At 41.2% G+C, this 18,549-nt stretch overlaps 1 protein-coding gene and 1 long non-coding RNA gene across 2 annotated transcripts in view; one reads left to right on the forward strand and one right to left on the reverse strand.

Annotated features, from left to right (window-relative positions):
* Window positions 1-18,549, forward strand: part of UPF2 (UPF2 regulator of nonsense mediated mRNA decay) — a 196,899-nt gene that overhangs the window by 159,423 nt on the left and 18,927 nt on the right. The window lies entirely within an intron of this gene.
* Window positions 1-18,549, reverse strand: part of LOC140533523 (uncharacterized) — a 45,178-nt gene that overhangs the window by 8,702 nt on the left and 17,927 nt on the right. The window contains exons 2-3 of the long non-coding RNA XR_011976949.1: window positions 13,970-14,081; window positions 2,568-2,652 (exon numbers count right to left, since the gene is read on the reverse strand). This is a non-coding gene — a long non-coding RNA (uncharacterized lncRNA). The remainder of the gene's footprint in view (window positions 1-2,567; window positions 2,653-13,969; window positions 14,082-18,549) is intronic.

Consider the following 18,549-nt stretch of genomic DNA (forward strand, 5'->3'; position numbering starts at 1 on the left):
GAGCATGTGATGCTTGTCTGTTTTTTATTTGTTGTTCTTAGAGAGGACCAATGACATCCACTAGAGTGATGTCTTGACTTGTGAATGAATGGTATTTAAGTGGAACAGAGATGTACAAAGTCCTCAGCCTCACTCTCTGCTCCAGAGTCATAGAAGTCCAGTGGCAAAACATAAATCAAGATGACTGGTGATGGCTTGGGATGAAATGGGTGACCCTGACCTTTCGAAGTTAAGGTCTTTCCCAGGCCTCCAATTTTCTGAGGCAACACTCTTTCAATACTAGGCTAGCTAAGAATTGAGACAAAAGATAGCCTAATTTACTATCACAAAAATATCAGTCTGGGAGGGGAAGTTTCTTACTAGATTTTCCTTGAAATTAAGTGAATGAATACCTGGAAGTGGATGTGTCTAGGCAGCAACTTGGTGAATTTGGGAGTTACCTCTGTTCCATCGGGGGTCCCACTGGAAACCAGAGTCAGTAGTAGAATCTACTGGAGGTGGTGACAGAAGCCAAAAGAGCAGAGGGTGACTGAGAATTAGCCTTGTAGGACATTGAAAGGAGGTCTGAAGAAACTGTAGGTCTGTGGCCAAGCGGTTTCAGCTAGTAGTAACCCAGTTTAACAAGAAGCCTGCCCTGTAGCCTGATCACTGTACCCCAGCTGAGCAGAAGGAGGAGAGTGCCTGCTGCAGAGAAGCAGCCACACCCAGAAGCAGTAGATGACTTGTCTAGTAGATCTCTCTACCTATGGAGAACTTTACAATGACTCTGTTCCAGGGTCAGGACTTGGAAAGGACTCACTTTGGCCCCATTTATTTCTTACTACCCATGTACTGTAAATTTGAACTTATTCTTCCCAGGGATCTTGGTTCATGTGTTAGACATCCCTCAAAGGGATTAATAAGAATCTTTCATGAAAGGCATTCAGTGTACAAAGCAGATCAAATAGAAGATACTATTTTCTTCAAGACAAAAGAAATATTTGAACATAGAAAAAAAATTGTAAATGCACACTGACAGATACTTAAAGCTCAAAAAGGCATTTTACTTTCACCTTGGATCTACCATCCAGGTAATTCCCTGAAGAGTCATATCTTTTTAATAGCCTAGCATTAATGGTTCATGCCATAGATGATGTGAGTAAGGAGGATAGAAGCGCCCTCTCTCCATTTCACAGGGGATTCGAAGGAGAGCTATTGCAATGCTAAGTTATGTATTTAAAAGAGAAAAAGAAGCTATTGAAGATAGTGGAGTTATTCTTTTAAAGTACCGTATAAGCAGCTTTATAGCTGCTGAATGGCCAGTTCTTTTTGATGCAGTCCTTCCCTTTCATCATGGAAGGGTGGGATAGTAGTACATGGGGCCAAAAGAAGCCTCTGGTTGTGTATGCCTTTTATCAAGAGGACAAAGAACATACCTGGTTAGACGTGGCCAAGGTGTAAGCCTGTCTTCATGCATACTCCCTGAGATAGGGATCCATGTTGCATATGTTATATACGGAGCAATGTTTTGTATGCCATTCACTCATTTCAGTTGTGTCTACTTCTTCATGACCACTTTTGGGGTTTTCTTGGCAAAGACACTGGAGTGGTTTGCCATTTCCTTCTCCAGCTTATTTTACAGATGAGGAAACTGAGGCAAACAGGGTTAAATGACTTGCCCAAGGTCACACAGCTGATAGATGTCTGAGGTCAGATTTGAACTCAGGAAGATGAGTCTTCCTGACTGCAGGCCCAGTGCTCTATTTGCTGCCCCATATAGTATACATGTAGTATATGACAATTTTCTGTAGTGCTTTCAAGGGGTTCCAGGTTTCACATAGCTCTTCTGTGAAACTGGAAAGTGGAAAAATGGAAAGACTCCCTGTCTTAGAGACAGGAGAAGGCTAGATTCAAATTCCCTCTCTTAGATTTCTGAACTTTGTGATGATAGTTATATCCCTTGCCCTTTCTGAACCTCAGTTTACCCAGTTTTAAAATGGGGAAGATGATAGTTTACTACTTGCCTTACAGGATTGCAGATGAGGAAGGTGATTTGTATACCTTAAAGTACTGTGTAGATGAGCTGTTGTTACTGATAAATGTGTGAGCTATTGTTATTATTATCTCTCTTTTATAGATGAGGAAACTGAGGCTTCAGTGATTTGTCTAAAGCCATACAGCTGATCAGTAACAGAGCCAGGACTAGACTTGAGTTCCCATGTTTCCTAGGTGAATCCCTTTTTTGCTGTGCTAAGATGCCTCCAGGTAGGCAAGAATACAAGAGATGCCTTTTTGAAAAGTTCTGGATTAATCATGGCCTATTTTAAAATATCCCAGGGGAGTTTAATACTTAAGAGAGCCACAGTAAAGAGGGAGAATTCCTTGGTGTGAAGGAAAACATAAGTAATTGTGATTAAAGCCTCAGAGCTGGCATTTATAGAGGTTTTAGGGTTACAAGTTGCTCTACCTATATTATCCCATTTGATCCTCTTAATGACCTTACAGGTGGGTATTGCAGATATTATCATCACCATTTTAAAGATGAAGGACTTAAAATTCAGTGAATTTCAGTGCCCAAGTTCACTTACCTAACTGGAGGCAAGATCAAGACTCCAATCCCTACCTCACAGCAGCCTCTTTCTTCTCACTCTTCAAGTGTGGCAGATCTGTTTTCTAAAAGAAAAATATTTAAGGACAGCAGTTATTGAGGAGGAGAAAGCAAAAAGAAACAAGGATCTGGAGATTATAATCAAGAACAAAGAAATACTGGAAGGGAGATTTGGGAATTAAAAAAATGTAAGTCTGTTGGGACATAGCATTAGAATAAAAGTATAGAATCATAGTTGGAAGTGATCTTAGAGATCATCTAGTTTAAGCCTCAGATTTTAAAAGTGAGGAAACCAAGACCCAGGGAAATAGTGATCTGCTTGAGGCACACAGTCGGTTGGTGGCAGACTATTTTGAGGGCCCTAGGAGGAGATGTTGTCATTCTTGAGTTCCTAAAAAGCCAGCCACTTAAAAAATAATTCATCAATACATTGCGTACAGGGCACTGTGGGTTGTTGAGGAGGAAGAGGTGAGGACCTAGAAGAAATATCCCTTCCTTCTGAGTTTACAATGTAAGGAGAAAAAGAAGTCACACTCACAAAAAAGACTGGACAGCATTTGCAAAAGAAGCTCGTGACAATGTGCAAATGTGTACAGTCCATACTTCAGGTGGGCACAGTGCTAGCAAAACATAGAGTGAAGGTTTAATTTGGAATGTAGAAATTCACTCAATGAATGAATAAGTGAGAATGCATTGTGCATTGAGTTATTGAGCAATGACTATGTGCTAGGCACTGTGCTTAGTTCTGGGGATACAAATACAAAGACACTTCCTACAATCTAATGGGGGAGACAAGACGCATATGGATGTTGTTTCTGGGAAGGGTGTTTTGGTCTTGGGAATCATGGGAATGAAGAGTGAAGCTGTAAAGAAGTCAAGAGGTATGCCATTTCCAAAAGTAATGATGCTGCTGATTTGAATACTGTGACTGGATCGGGAGATGGAAAATAGGGTGGAGATGTGGAGTGAGGGAGCTCCATTCTTAGTAGCAGAGTAGATTGCAAGTTGGCCAGAATGGACAGCTGGATAGAATGTGAAATGTGGCCTGGTCCGGCCTGGAATCAGCTCTGCTGAGTGGGCCAAGCAAGCTTACATCCACTCACAATGACTCAGCCCTAGGACAAGAGTTCCAAAGCTAAGTGGATTAATTCCTTCACACCTGGGAGCATAAATTCTGGAGGTCTGTTCCACAGGGTGCTGGTTTAGGTTGGAATTCAACTTAACAAACATTTAATATTACGAACCTACTATGTACAAGGCATTCTATTAGGTATACACTTACAGAAAAAAAAGAAACAATCCCTGTCCTCAAAGAACTTTCTGAGCTTTTACCAAAAGGCTAAGACATTGGCACAGATATACGTAAACAGGGTCATTGGAAGAGGGAGAGAGCACCAACTGGGAAATTAGGAGAGGTTTTATATAGGAGGCCGCTGCTGAGCTGAAACTTGAAAGAAACTAGAGATCTTAAGATGCAGAGGTAAGGAGTTGCACATTCCAGGCAGGAGATACAGTGTGTGCAAATGCACAGAGAAATTAGGAAGGGAAAGGAGAAGGTGGGTGGAAGAAATGCAAGGAAGGTAACTTGGCAATTGATTTGATATTTGAATAATAGAGCACATGGATATTGTCATTGAAGTTTTGCAAAAGGTTTTCCTCACAGCAACCCTAGAAAGTAGTTGGTTGAAATAACATTATACCCCTTTTGCACATAGCAGAACTTTAGCTGGAAACACCTGTCAAGAGATGGAAGCTAGATATAGAGACTTGTTGGTAGAACTTTGACCTTTGACTTCTAACACAGATGCTGCGTTGGTTTATAAGATTTAGATTAAAGGAGTTTTAAAGGTTATCTCTAGTGCCTTCATTTTGCAAAGAAACTGAGATCCAGAGATGTTAAATAGCCCCAAGGCCACTCTAAGAGGGACAGAGCTGGGACTGTAACCCAACTTTTTGGACTACAAATCCATTGCTGTCTTTTACTATATCATATGGGCTCTGATGAAGATGTAGTCCTTCTTAGCAAGGTCATTCCCTCTTCATGTACTCTCAGTCCCCTCCCCTCCCATCTTCTCTGAAAAACTGCACCCACTTATCATCCTCCCTCTAATCCTTAGTTTCTTCCCATACACTAATTCCTTCCCTGCTGCCTACAAATGTATCCTAATCTCCTGCATCCTTAAAAAATCCTAATTAAAACCTGTTGTCCCTGCTAGTTATTGTCCCATATTTCTTCTCTTCTTCTCAACTAATCTCCTTGAAAAAGCCATCTATAATCAGTGCCTTCACTTCCTTTACTCTCTCCTCTCAACTCTGATTTCTGTCTTCTAACCTCATCATTCAACAACAAAAAAATGCTCTCCAGCTATTAGCAATGATCTCTTAATTGCTAAACCTAATAGCCTTTTTATCAATCCTTATTCTTTTTTTAACAAAAGAAACCAATTATATTGAAATACAGTTACCAAAATATATATAAAAAAAGTTCAAAGACCCTAGCTTAAGAACTTCTGTCCTAGAGACAATAGGGAGCCACTGGAATTTTTTAAATTTTATTTATTTTAAAATTAAATAAATAAGCATTTCCATAATAGAGTAAAAAAATATGATTTCGCATGAAACTACACATCTATTATATACAACTTGGTATTCCTTTTAAATATACAATAAAGTTATCATGTAATCTTTTTCCTTCCCTCCCATCCTCCCTATACATGGCTGTCATTAGACACAAATATGAGTATATGTGTGAGTATGAGTGTGTAAAATCATTCTCTACACACTTCTATTTATCAGTTCTGTCTCTGGTTCTGATACCATCTTCTTTCATACGTCCTTTGTAGCTAATTTGGGTATTTGTAAAATGACTTGGTCACTCAAAGTTGTCCTTTAAAACAATATCGCTGTTACTAGGTACAATGTTGCCATTTTGCTCATTTCGCTCTTCATTATTTCATGTAAATCTATCCATGTGACCATTCCGTTACACTTAACACTATTGATCATCTTCTGGTTACTTTGCCCTTTGAAGATTGCCCTTGGGAGAATACTCTTTCTTGGGTTTCGTCCTCTATGTATAACTATCTGTTCCTTCCCAGCTTCCTTTGCTAGATCTTTACTCATTTCTTGCCCAATAATTGAGAGTATATCCAAGACTCTGTCCTGGTCCCTCTTTTCTTTTCTCTCTCTCTTGTTTCAGTTGGTGATTTCAGATGCAATTTTCATCTCTACAAAGTTGGCTTCCATATCTACTTTCTTTCCTGAACTCCAGTTCAGTGTCATGACCTGTTAATTAGATGTTCTGAACTGGATGTTGTAAAAGCATCTCCAATGCAACATGTCCAACATAATAATAATGATTATAGCTGGCACTTATATAGCATTTCAAGGTTTGCAAAGTACTGCATATATGTAGTCTCATTTTATCCTCATGATAACCCTGTGAGGTAGGTGCTCTATGATCCCTGTTTTACAGAAGAGGAAATTGAGGTAAGTGGTTAAGTGACATGCCTAGGGTCACACAGCTAGTAAAAATCTGAGGCAGGATTTGATAAGTCCAATTCTTTTACCAGCTTGGTCACCTAGCTGCCTCAGCAGAGCTCATTATTTCCCCCCAAATCCTTCCCCCTTCTAAGCTTCCCTGATACTGTGGAGGACCTTGCCATCCTTCTGGTTCACCAGGTTCTTCTCCTATCCAAATCACTGCCAGATCTTGTCATTCCTATCTCCACAACCTCCCTAGTATGTGCGCCCTTCTTCACACTTACCCAGCCTCTGCCTGCGTTAGGATTCTCTTCACCTCTTGCCTGAATTTGTTCATTAGTCTTCTAATTGTTCTGTCTGCCTGAAGTCTCTCCCCATCCTTCACACAGCTACCAAAGTGATTTCCCTAAAGCTTTTTCCTAAAGTTTGACTGTGTTACTTCTCTTCTCAATAAATTCTAGTGGTTTCCTATTTCCACTAGGATGAAAACCAAATTCCTCTGTTTGGCATTTAAGGCCCCTCTCAGACAGGCTCCAGCCTTTCCTCCCAGGCTTACTGCATTTCACGGTCACAGACTTTATTTTCTAACCCAACATGCCGTTCCTAATACAACCTCTCTCCCCATCTCTGTGTCTTTATACTAGCTGTCCCTCATTTCTGCAATGTTCTTCTTCTCCACTCCTCTTCTTACAGCCCTTGGCTTTCTTCATGATTCAGCTCTAGCACTCCCTCAGCTCAAAACTTGGGAGCCCTTTCCCAGTCCTCCCAGAGATTGGTGTACCTTTGCCTCCAAGATTTCTATTGTTCATACGGTCCTCTCCATTGGAGTTTAAGGTCCTTGGGAGCAGGGACTGCTTTTACTTTTTGTATTTACAGCCCCTAACACGGTATTTGGCACAGAGTTCACACTTAATAAATGCTTATTGCTAGATTGAGGAAAGGAAAGATGGCAGATAGAACCATTAACAATGCCAGGTCCTAGAGGGACAGGAAGATGAAGAGAAGCCAGTGGAGTCTAAGGGTCAGAGAAGTAGGAAGATTGCTACCATAGTGCTGAATCCAAAAGAGGAGAGGTTTTTTGTTTTGTCTTATTTTAGAAGAAAGGAAGTAGTCAAGGAGAAATTATTAAGAAAGATTCAAGGAGGACAAAGACTGAGAAAAGTCTGTTGAATCTGATGATTTCAGTGGTTATCTTTAAAACAGAATGTTCCATATAATGATGGGAACAGAAGTCAGAATTTTCTCTTCTTCAGGTTAAACATCTTTAGTTGTAACCAATGCTCAAAGTAATATGGTTTTATGCTCCTCTCCCCCATCACTATGGTTATATTCTTTTGAATACCCTTTAATTTTTCAGCATCCTGTAGACAGGGTATGACTACATACTTCAGATTTTCTCTAATACTCCAGATGTGGTCTGGGCAATATTGAGTAAAAGGGAACTATCATCTTCTCTCATCTGCCTTCCTTTCTTATTATTACCCCTTGTGGTGGATGGAAGAGAGGCTTAGCTATCATTATTCCACTTACTAGACATTTTGTAGAATCCCTAATCTAGAAGGGGCCTGACATCATTTAGTGTGATCCTCTTATCCAAAATATGAATCTTATCCACATCGGTTCTATGTATCCTCTGCTGGGCCACCAGTGGTGGAAATTCACTGCCTAATAAGACAACCCAAACCATGTTTTGGGGTGGCTTGGTGGTGTAGTGGAAAGAGTGCCAGCCTGGAGTAAGGAAAACTCATCTTTCTGAGTTCGCATCTGGCCTTAGATACTGACTAGCTGTGTGACCCTGGACAAATCACACCTGTTTGCCTCATTTTTCCTCATCTGTAAAATGAAGGAATTGTCAAAGCACTCCAGTATCTCTGCCAAGAAAATCCCAAATGGAGTCTCAAAGAGTTGGACACAACTGAACAACAACAATTAAAAAAGTATTTTAAAATAATCAAATGATTTTTTGTAAATTTGGGAGTCAGCATATAGTTTAGAGTGGATTGAGAGCAGGCCTTAGAGTGAAGAAGGCCTGGGTTCAAGTCTTGTCACCACCAAATACTGACTTTGTGATTCTAGGCAAATCACTTAACCATTCTTGTCTAAAAATATGAAGTTTCAGGGCAGCTGCCAATCTTTACTGGTAAAAGGAGTTTTATACTAAGCTTCCTATACCAACCAGAGGCAGAAATTAATTTAAATATTAAATATCAATAGAAATAATTTAATTTGATTTGTAACTATATATAAATTAATTTCAATGAATAAAACCACAAATTTTCAGTGACTCCCCCTCCCTCTCCATCAGGTTTTTTGGTTTATTCATTTTTGTTCAATTTTGTTCTTATAACAAAGTATACTCTGTTCTTTTAGATCTGATTTTTTTGCAGTATTATTGCAGTATTATCAAATACTTTGCAGTATTTGATAAAATCTTTTCCATATTTCTTTGTGTTATTCTTATTTTAACTGTATTTAGTAGGGAACAGAGATCATGCCCTGGAGTATATAACCATTTCAGCTCGATTACCTCTCTCCTTCATCCTCAACTGTCCTAACTGGTGAATGTCTCATATGTCCACCATATTTAGGTCAGCTCCAGACATACCTTGCCTTTACTTATCTCTCCCCTATCCACTTCCCCTCATCTGGCTTTGAAATCATAATGAAGTTAATACTGCTATGGCTACTGGAAAGTCTGTGTCAGTCTACTCTCCTATGCTTCCACTCATTATCCCCTTTACTTTCCAAGCCAAAATATCCTTCCCTGGCCGTCACTCCTCTGTATATGTTGTCTCCAACAGTAGAATGTAAGTTCCTTGAGGGTAGGGACTCTGTTGCTTGATTGTATTTGAATTCCCAGTGTTTAGCACAGTGCTTGGCACATGTTGTTGAGTCATTTCAATTGTATCCAACTCTTTGTAACCCCATTTGAAGTATTCTTGGCGGAGATGCTGAAGTGGTTTGCTGTTTTCTTCTCCAGCTCATTTTATAGAGGTAGAACTGAGGCACACAGGGTTAAGTGACTTGCCCAGGGTCACACAGCTAGTAAGTATCTGAGGCCAGATTTGAACTAATGAAAATGAGTCTTCCCAATTCCAAGCCTAGTGCCATATTAGCTGCCCCACTGGCATATAGTAAATGATTTTTATATAATTTTTCACTCATTCATTCAGGCCAATACTATACTGTCAGATATCTAGGTTGCTTTCCAAATTTTTTGTAATTTATGCAAATAATGCTGCTATGAAAATCTTTGAATATCAAGTTCTAATTTTTTTTTTGCTTTTGACAACAATTTCAGAGCACATGCCCAAAGTAGCCCATTCCATTTTCAGACAGTTCTAATTACTGAACAGTTATTTATGTTGAGCCTTCTTGTAACTTCCTTCCTTGCAGTGACTTCTTTAAAATCCTTCTAGGCTTACGATGATGGTAGTTAGGAAATTATTGTACTGAATATCTTGTGATTCCGGAAGTCTGGCTAGGAGGAAATAGCTGCCTGAAAATCTTGTAGTACATACCTTGGCGTAGCTACTCTATCTTGGTGGGGAGGGGGGGATTGTTTTTGTTGGGGTAATCTGGGGACCAGAAAGATCAGGAAATAAGGGAATGTCAAGGGTTGTGTACCATGATCAAGTAATGAAGATAAAGTGCTTTTTCTGTTTATATTTGTAGATTTGTCTGCATAGATTTGGGAAACAAGGTCAGGTTCTGAAGTAGAAGTGGGTGGGGCTGCTGGAGAACTGGCAGGTAAGGCGAAGTTCCAAGTTCAGTATTTAATAAGCTGGTTCTGTGCCAGGGGTCTGTCAGTCCTCTCTCTACTCTGAGACTGCCTCTGAGAGAGTGAGGCCTTTGGAATCCTAGCAACTAGTGGCTTTCCATTAGTAGAGTTCTCCAGAAACTGCCCCAGACCCAGAAATTTTTCTCTTTTTCAACAAACCCCAGCTCTTCCACACTCATTAGAGAATTCACAGACAGTTGTGACTGAAAGCGCATGACAAACTTCATCAGATTCAGTTGCTTTAACCTACTTCCATACCCCAACTTATGAGGTGGAAAAAGGTACCGGAAAGGTTCTGGAGTCAGTAGACCTGGGTTTCAATCCCATCTCTGACACTTACTACCTGGGCCTCTGTTCTAGCCTGAGTCTGACTCAGGCCCAGGACTCCAGTAGTTTGTGTTTAATAAAAAAGAAAAAAAAAAAAGAAATTTTTAAGCCTTTCAACAGTTAACAAAAGGAGATTTACTTAGCCATAGGAGGAGGAGATTCAATAAGGATAGGCCTTGGGGATACCTTAAATTGCTTCAGCTGATTAGAGTGTCCCTGCCTGTTCATCATGTTCCACCAGTACCAAGAGCTTCCCCAGATCCTCTGTTTTGTACTGGAACAATGAGGAAGTAACCCTAAACAAACCCAGTATGGAATGTCTCAATGTCCTTTAAGGAAAAAACTAATCTAACTCGGCAGGGGGAGATGTTAAGGTATTGTCCTACCACAGTCTCATTTTCTTTATTTGTAAAATGAGGAGTTAGATGATGGTCTCTGAGGTTCCTTCTACTCCTGAATTTGTGATCTGAGATTCTAGGCCAGAGCTGCTGATAAGTAACAAAATTGACTGATTAAAATTTTGCTCATTTTCTCTCTGGCTTGTATTTGGATCCTGATTGGGAGGGAAGAAAAAACCAGGGCCCCAAAAATGCTTTGTTTGGATGATTGGCATCCAAATAATCGAGAGTGGAGGCATATTATAGAATTTACACTGACTAGAAATGCTCAACTGCCCAATGTGTCTTCTTCTCCCTCATTTCCACTGTATCTGTGTGAGATTATGTGGCTGTCAAGGGTGGCAGAGAATTTTCCTTAGAGTCAATTAGGAATTAATAAAACAATTGCCATGTAGCAATGAGGGCTGAATTGAGGCTAACGAACATAAATTAGTAGACCCACTTTGTGCTGCTGTGTGACTTCCTCTGGTGCCACGGAACAGCATTCAGTTAGATGAACTCTCAACCATGGTTGACTATAAACAGAAGATTGGCAAGAGAAGAGATTAAAAGGTAGAGGACAGGTTATTATTAAAGTTTTTAACCTGAGAGTCACGTTTGTGACAAGAAGAAAGTGAGGCCAGAGTATGGATGATGGACTGGGAGTATTGGGAGGGGTGGAGTTCCTGGAAGTAATTGTGAGCACAAGGGAGAGTCTGAGGACTGGGGAAAGGGAGAGATGAGAGATAGGAAGTGATGACTGCAGGGGGGAATTTAAGAGCTCAGGACATAGAACAATTATATGCAATGGGAAGATCAAATGAATAACTTTCCCCAGTGTGTGACTTGATATGGATCATAGTTTCCTAGGAGCTGGTCAATTCAATTAATTCAGTAAGCTTTTAGTAAATATCTACTAGGTATCATGTTCTGTGCTAGATTTGTTGTTGTTGTCCAGTTGTTTCAGTTGTGCCTGACTCTTTATGACCCCATTTGGGGTTTCCTTGACAAAGATATTGGAGTGACTTGCCATCTCTTTCTCTAGCTCATTTTAAGATGAGGAAACTGAGGCAAACAGGGTTAAGTGACTTGCTCAGGGTCACACAGCTAGTAGGTGTGTCATACCAGATTTTAACTCAGTAAGATGAGTCTTCCTGACTCCCTGGCACTCTATCTGCTGTGCTACCTAGCTACCTTTTTGGGTCCTCGGAATAAAGCAAAAAGTTAGTGGGGGAAGGTGACAAGAGAACAGAGCCAGGGCTCCCAAGCTGATTGCCTTAGGACTCATCCCTAGAGTTAGACAGGTTCCCCTGCTTCTCTGAGACACTTCTCTAATTGTAGAATGATAACACCAGGCTGGTTAGCCAGTTGCCTAATGACAGGGATTTGAAGATCAGTAGATACAACATTAAAAGAGCCCAGGGTTGCCTAGAGTAGTTATTACAGTGGTACAGACAGCAGCAAGAGCCCCAGGCTGGGCAGGCTTCACTGCTGAGCATCAGATGGGACTTCTTTCTGGGCCCAGTGCTCTGGGCAGCACATGGAAGCAGGGCATAGAACATATGGGCATAACAAATACTTGTTGTGTGACTGAATAAATAACTGGTTTATAGGGCATGGTTGGCCATAGACAAAACTGTGTAGTAGGTGAAACTTCATCCTTGCTTCTTTTTTTTTTTAAACACAATGTGGAGTATTTATTGCATAGTCTTTCTTTTATCTCCCAGTTTATTTTCAGTTTTCAACATCTTCCATAGATTTTAAATTTTCTCCCCCTCCCTCCCCAAGACAGCATGTAGTCTGATAGGCTCTACGCGTACATTCCTATCAAACACGTTTTTACATTAGTCATGTTGCATAGAAGAATTATAACAAAGTGTAGAAACCATGAGAAAGAAAAAAACAAAACCAAACAAAATAAAACAAAAAAGAAAATAGTCTGCTTCACTCTGCATTCCGACTTCATAATTCTTACTCTGGATGTGGATGACATTTTCCATCATGAGTCCTTTGGAAATGTTTTAGGTCCTTGCATTGCTGAGAAGGTCCAAGTCTATCAAAGTCAGTTATCACACTCTGTGGCTAATTTTGTCTTCCCTATCCCCACACTGGCTATCCTTTCTCGTCTTCCCTTACTGACAATCTCTTCCTTAATTTCAGATGCCCAGGACAACCTGTATCCTCTTCCTTCCCCACATTAATATGTATTTCCAGAATAGCATCTGAAATAATTTTCCCCATCAGGGTATAAATGGCTGATACCTCAAAAATTACACCTGTGTTGGTGACAGACATGCTCCAGCTCTATACAGACATAAGCTTTCTCTGTGAGCCAGCTGGCGTGGGAAGTGTTTTGGGGAGCATTCCTTGTATCCCCTGAGGTCACAGCACAGTGTTATAACCACAGCCCTTTGCACCTTTTACTCTTCCCTCCTCTCCATAAAGCTAATTCTGCCGGTGATATACTCACCACCACTTGGGGAGAGCAGAGAGTAAACCTGCAAAGAAAACAATTAGACCTACAAGTGACTCATGCTATGGAATATCTTCTCCCAGGTGAGAAGGAAAGGAGACAGGGTTTGGATGTGACCACTGCTCTGGTCTTGCTGCAGTTCATCAAAGCTCACACGGGAGAAGAATGGAAAAGGGAGGACAGTGGAGTTGAGGAGAGAAGTCCTGAGGTGAGGCAAATAGACAAGGAATTTTCTGACTCAACAAAGGAGAGCGTCATTTTAAAATGTGCAGATTGAGCTCCAAGCCTGGATTTAGGAAGACCTGAGTTCAAATGTGGCTTTAGATACCTACTAGCAGTGTGACCTTGGGCAACCTCTATTTACCTCAATTCCCTCAACTGTAAAATGGGAATAGTAGCACTGGTCTGCCAGGGTAGTTGTGAACATCAATTGAGATAATATTTTAAAGTGTTTAACATGGTACTCATAGTGGGTACTATATAAATGTGAATTGTTATTATTATTAAAATGGTGATCCCAGCAAGGCTGAGACAAGCAGTTGTCTAAGGAAATAGAAAGTGATTGGTTTCCTTACTATAAAGATGGAGAAGCTAAGAGCTATAGGTCTGAGACAGAATTACTCAGATAGCTAATAGCAGCAAGGTACAGTGGAAAGACAAAGAGAGTGCTGGACTGGGATTCTAATCCTGCTTCTGACACTTACTAGCTGGGCACACAGTCTCAGTTTCCCCATTTGTAAAATTGAGGGAGTTGGATTAGATGGTCTCTAAGGTCCTTTCTGGCTCCAGATTTATGATTCTATGCCTCTTTAACTTGGCATCAGGAGACATAAGACTGAAATTCAGCTTTGATATTTACTAACTGTATAACCAAAGGCAAATGATTTAACTTCTCTAAGTGTCAGTTTCCCCATCTGCAAAATAGGGATAATGATACTTACGCTTCTTATTCACAGGGTAGATGAGGGAAAAGTCCTTTGTAAACCTTCAAGTGAGTTCAGTTGTTGTTCCAAGTGAGTTCAGTTGTTGTTCCAATTGGTCCATAAGGATGTCCTAAGTAGGTGGAATTGAAAATCATATAAAAAGAAAAATCAGACTTGTTCCTCAACTCCACACCTGAGGAGCTGCCAGTCTTAAAGCTGTTCTTGGGTATCTGCTGCAAGCAGTATACATGTAGGCAGGAAGTGATTTTTGTTTTTCCCCTACCTCTGGCAGTAACCCCCAGGGCTCTTGCTTTCAGACTGCTGCCTTTGAGGACAACTTTGGAGACTTTATTAGCTTTTAAAAGGTAGCCTTTGCAGAAGGAACCTCCAGTACCTTGCAGAAGTCATCCCACCTCTCATGTCACCCACCCTACTGGGAAGTAAATGAAGGGTTATTACAAAGGATATTTGCAACTTAACCAGTTCAACAGATGACAGACCAAGAGATTTGAGGGAGAAATTGATGAGAGAGAGAGAGAGAGAGAGAGAGAGAGAGAGAGAGAGAGAGAGAGAGAGAGAGAGAGAAGAAGAAGAAGAAGAAGAAGAAGAAGAAGAAGAAGAAGAAGAAGAAGAAGAAGAAGAAGAAGAAGAAGAAGAAGGAGGAGGAGGAGGAGGAGGAGGAGGAGGAGGAGGAGGAGGAGGAGGAGGAGGAGGAGGAGGAGAAGGAGAAGGAGGAGGAGGATAAGGAGAAGGAGAAGGAGAAGGAGAAGAAGAAGAAGAAGAAGAAGGAGAAGAAGAAGAAGAGAGAGAGAAAGAGAGTGAGAGAGAGAAAGTGAGAGGAAAGGGAGTGAGTGAGAGAGAGAAAAAGAGAGAAAGGGAGAGAGAGAGAAAAGGAGAGAGAAAGAGCTATTAAAAAGCTAGAAGAGGTCACTGTGAGAGTCTGGGACTCTTCTTTAGAGATTTCCTGGGGTCTAGCTCAAGTCCAGTGTGCTCCTAGAATAAGTTTGTACTTAAATTTGTTAAAGTTGGAGGAAAAGAAGTTATTTTTACTTGGCATCCTAGAAAGGCAAACTATTAGCTGAATGCATAGGACCTTAGTAGCTGATCTGCCCTGTCATTTATATTTGATGAATAAATGGAAAAAGCCCTTATTGCTTACTATGTAAGTACTGGGACCATATGTATGTGTGTATATGTTTGTGATATAGACATGTGATGTGTATGTATATATCATGTGTATGTGTGATGCATGTATAGATTACATATACATACATGCAAAAGTTAGGACAATCTTTGTCCTCAAGGGAGCACATGAAGAATGGTGGTCACTGAAGACTGTTTGGGGCTTAGAAGGGATTGGTGAGTGAGAGGAGTCTGGATTATTTCCAAGCCTGAAAATCTTTAAAAGTAGGACAGTGCCCCATCTGTCAGACATGATCCTGTCCAGAAGCAAAGGGTAGAGAAAATGACCCGGCAAGGTGGTGGCCCTGATCCACTGATCTCAGGTGTGACTGACTGACTTCTTCATGACCCTCAGGGGTGGCTTAGAGCAGCACAGAGCTCATAAGTAGAAGACTTGGTAAGTGCTTGTCTGTCTGAGCTGTGTAATCATGATAGAATGGTGAAATATCCATGCACTGGGGGGCTGAGATCTGGGATCTACTTCCCTCATCTTGTTCATCCTTTTTAGTTCTATGACCATAAGTAACTCATCTGTCAGTCAGTCACTCAACAAGCACATATTCAACACTTACTGTGTGCTGAACTTTGGGGATGAAAAAAAAGTCAAAAACACAGTCCCTGACCTCAAAGATCTCACATTCTGATGGAGGTGACATCATGCTGAAAAATTACACATGTAGGATATTTATAGTGGAAACAATCTCAAAGGAAGGGCAGCTCTGTGGTGCAGTGGATAGAGTGCTGGGCCTGGAGTCAGGAAGAACTAAGTTCAAATCCAGCCTCAGACACTTACTAGCTGTGTGACCCTGGGCAAGTCACTTAACCCTGTTTGTCTCTCTGTAGAACGAATTGGAGAGGGAAATGGCAAACCACTCCAACATCTTTGCCAAAAACCCCTAAAGATATGATTGAAAAATGACTGAGCCATAACAGTGTCAAAGAGAAGGCACCAGGGGAGAGGAACCTTCCAGGCACTAGGTTGTTGCTGCTGCTGTGGCTATGGCTGTGGCTGTTTGACCTTTGTTCTTGAAGAGAACCCATGACATCTCAGCAAAGAAGTGGAGAGATGGAGTGTGATACTGGAACACTAGCAAGAAAGCTAGTGTCTACAAACAGAAGATAAGAAAACTGTGCGTGGTTACAGGCTGGTGATGACACTCAATGGCCTTCTGAAATCTTTTCAAGATCTGAGATTTTCTGATAGTTGGCTGATATGTAGAAAGTATCTCAGGCGGTGACAGGGATGGATTCTGACAATAGGAGGTAGCCATAGAGGATGTGACTGCCTTAAAGGGTCATTTCCATCTTCCCAGGGGCTAATGCTCTCCCTGCCCCTTTCTCCCTTAGTCTCTTAGACTCTTTGGGTGAGTCACCCTTTTCCACAGCCAAGAAAGAAATTGATTCTGCATTTCCTTCTGTGTTCCTCCTCCCTTTCCCATCACGACCATGTCTGGGCCTGATCTGTGACCCTGGTTGTGTTCAGCGATAACAATTCTCTAACTTTGGGTCTGGCCTGAAAGTGTTTCACTTCTCTCTGGGGCTCTTCAGACTTTCACAGAGACTGTGCTGCCAGTGCTCAGAGCCTCCCAGGCTGAATCATGCAGGGACACTCCTTTCCTAAGTCTCCCTCTTGGAATCCCACCCACAGCTTCACGGACTCCAGACCATGCTAGCACTGAGTGAGGGAGGGTGATGAGGAACTATTTTTGGATTTCCTTTCATATTCTCACAGTTTCCCTTTTGGGAATATTGTTTCTCTTTCCTATTGAATAGAAAAGACTCAGCCAAACACACACTTATATAACATATATGTATGTATGTATGTGGTACACACATATATCAGGGGCAGCTAGATTGTGCAATGGATAGAGCACTAGGTCAGGAGTCAGGAAGTCATAGGTTCAAATGCAGCCTTAGATATTTCCTAACAGTGTGAGCCTGGGCAAATCACTTCATCTCTGTTTGCCTCGATTCCCTCATTTCTAAAATGGGGATAATGATAGCATCTACCTCCAGGGTTGTTGTGAAGATTAAGTAAGATAGTTATTCTAAAGCACTTAGCACAGTGCCTGAAACATAGCAAGTGCTGTATCAGTGAGCGCTGTTATCATTGTTGTTATGTATACATGTGTTTGTATGTACAGTCGCATTTACATACATGTGTATGCACACACATGTCATATACATATAATATAACCTGTAGGACCGTGGTCAAGTCACTTAACTTCTGTGTCTCAGTTTTCTTTGTCTAGAACATGAGGAGGTTGGACTAGGATGGTTTTTGTCTCCTTTTCAGCTCTAGAGCTGGTGTGTTATCCTTGAATTCTAGAGCTGAAGCGAACTTTAGACAGAAGCAGACTGGTACTGGAAGGAACACTGGCTCTGACACTGTGTGGCCTTGGACGAGTTCATGTAACCCTCCTTGGGCTTCAGTTTCCTCATCTGCAAAATGACAGACTTGGGTTAGATGGCCGCTGGTCTGCCTCTGGCCAGTTTGGTAGTTCAGGTTTGGGAAGGGAACAAAAGGAGCCATTTGAATGCCATCTAAAAGTTAATTTAGCCATTGCGCAGAAAGAATACTTAGGAAGGATACAGCATCTGCCGTGCTAGTCCGACAGTGTAAGTAATAAATAATAAAGAGGGGTCTTTATTTCTCCTGCAATGGATTTTGTACTTAAGCCAAGGAGAAGCTATATCAGTGGTCTAACTTATAGTTCCCTGGGCCAATTAAGTTGCGGGGATAGTTTCGTTCTCTTTTAAGGAAATCTCAGGCCAGCCTACAAGGGAGGGGCTCTACAGCTCCTACAGAGTCTCTGAGGTTACTTCCAGCTCTGAATCTTTGTTCCTCTACATATCTCCTCAGATGTCTCCCAGATCCATAAACCTAGCCTCCATCTCTCCCCTAAACTCCATATGTGCATTACCAGTCGCCTGTGGGACATTTCAAATTCATTGTCTTGGTGAGATCTCAGACTTCTCCCTACTTCAATATCCCTATTTCCTAAGCTTCCCTATTTCAGTCAAATGCATCACCACCTTTCCAGTCTCACACGTTTGGCATTATCCCTAAATCTGCACTCTTCATCACCTCTCATACCCAACCAGCTACCAAATCTTGCACAACATATCTCACATTGGAGCCTTCATTCAGGCTCTCATCACGTCTTGCTTAGATTATTGCAACTCAGTAAACTCCTGTGGATACCTGTCTTCAGAATAAAATATCAGTTCTTCCGAGTAGCTTTTAAAGTCCATCAGAACCATATCTTAACCTATTTTCTATCCTTATTGGCTATTTCTCCCCTTCCCATACTCTGCAATCTAGTCAAATTGGCCTTTCTCCTCCTCACCTGGGGCCTTCCTCATCCTACAACATTGTTCTGTCATGCCGGCCCCTTCTCCTGTCATGCTGACCC

The sequence above is a fragment of the Notamacropus eugenii genome, chromosome 3, assembly GCF_028372415.1.
Source record: "Notamacropus eugenii isolate mMacEug1 chromosome 3, mMacEug1.pri_v2, whole genome shotgun sequence".
NCBI lineage: Eukaryota > Metazoa > Chordata > Mammalia > Diprotodontia > Macropodidae > Notamacropus > Notamacropus eugenii.